General features: G+C 43.5%; 1 protein-coding gene across 1 annotated transcript in view; it reads right to left on the bottom strand.

The window, feature by feature from the left end:
• The window catches only part of LOC117937284 (alpha-tectorin-like), a 37,574-nt gene extending 36,615 nt beyond the window's left edge, over nt 1–959 (bottom strand). Inside the window, exon 1 of the mRNA XM_034861123.1 lies at nt 941–959. The gene's annotated coding sequence lies outside the window, so the exon portion shown is untranslated. The remainder of the gene's footprint in view (nt 1–940) is intronic.
• Between the last annotated feature and the right edge of the window lie 688 nt (nt 960–1,647).

Below are 1,647 nucleotides of genomic sequence, written 5' to 3' on the forward strand. Positions count from 1 at the left end.
AATTAATGCAACAGGCAATTACTCAGATTTCCGCCTGGGCAGCAATGTCAACGTACCCGGTCGTTGGGCTTTTCGGACAGACCATGGATCAAGAGGCTGCGCTTTCAATGGTAACAACAGAACCATAGGGTATTCACCATGGTACTTTTTTTTCCAGTAATCTACGTATGTGGTCATTGTTCTATGAAGATACTAGAAAGTCTGACAAGAAGCATGTGCTTGTTGTTGAACTATTGAACAGTGTTTTATATGCTACAGTATATTGTGTATGTTGTGCACTGAACTGCTAACCCATTAGACTATGCTGATATACTGGTGATCTAAGTTACATTTTTAATATCATATCTTATATTTAATTAAATTTGTAATTTGCATTGGCATACTTAAGTTTTCAGTTAAATGGTTGGGGTATTTAAGTATTCCACAAGCTCAAGACGTTGAAAGTGACAATGCAGCGTCCAAAGGTGGCTGGGGACCTTTCTTTGCATGACATCCTCTTCTCTCTCCCCTCATTTATTGTCCACACTCTACTGTTTTTTTTATAAAAACTAAAGGCCCAAATGCCCCCAAAATGTTCAATAAGTGTTTGCATGTAGTCAATGCCATATAAGGAAATTGTCCCTTTTTTTGTCTTCAAGGTCAACCTGTTCAGCGGGGTGACTCATTCTGGAGTGACAGTACCTGTGCACAGAAGTGCACCTGCACCTCAGCAGGCCTGGTGTGTCGCAGCCAACCCTGCTCCTTTTCCCAAATCTGCCAGCCTACTGCCTTTCAGTTCTCCTGCCAGACGGTGCAGAGACGGGCCTGCACCATAAGTGGCGATCCACATTACTACACCTTTGATAACAAATTGTTTCACTTCCAAGGCACCTGCACTTATGTTCTCTCTGAGCAATGTGGTCGTGTGTTGCCCTACTACAGAGTAGAGGGCAAGAACGAGCACCGTGGCAGCACTCGTGTTTCTTGGACACGACTGGTCAAAGTGCATGTCAAAAATGAATCAATTGAGCTTGTCAAGGGACGACCTGGTGAGGCTAAGGTTAGCAAAAATATGTTTATACCTACTGTAACATTTAGAATTTAATTCATATTTTTTACTATAGGTATATAAGTGTTTTTACTATGTCTTTGCTTGCTTGTGTGCTTACAGGTTAATGGGAACTTTGCAGCAACTCCAATCTCCCTAAGCAATGGCACAGTCCAGATTTATGAGTCAGGTTTTTCTGTGATCATCAGCACTGACTTTGGCTTGGAGGTGTCTTATGACAGAAATCATTATGTCCGTATCAGTGTGCCATACACTTACCAGAATGCAACATGTGGCCTGTGTGGAAACTTCAACAATCACCCTGGGGATGACTTTCGAACCCGCCAAGGCAATGTTGTGAGCTCTGATGTGGTTTTCGCCAACAGCTGGAAAACAGAAGACAATGAGCCTGATTGTGGGACGCAATGTGGAGGTCTAAACTGTGCCGCCTGCAGTGAGGCTCAGACAGCTTTATACAGCAACAGTGCCCATTGTGGTATCCTCCAGAGCAGTTCTGGACCTTTCAGCACTTGCCATGGACAACTTCCCCCACAGACCTTTGTTGAGAGTTGTGTGTATGATCTGTGTGTAGGAGAAGGATACCAACCCATTCTATGCCA

This window comes from Etheostoma cragini, chromosome 21 (assembly GCF_013103735.1).
Source record: "Etheostoma cragini isolate CJK2018 chromosome 21, CSU_Ecrag_1.0, whole genome shotgun sequence".
NCBI lineage: Eukaryota > Metazoa > Chordata > Actinopteri > Perciformes > Percidae > Etheostoma > Etheostoma cragini.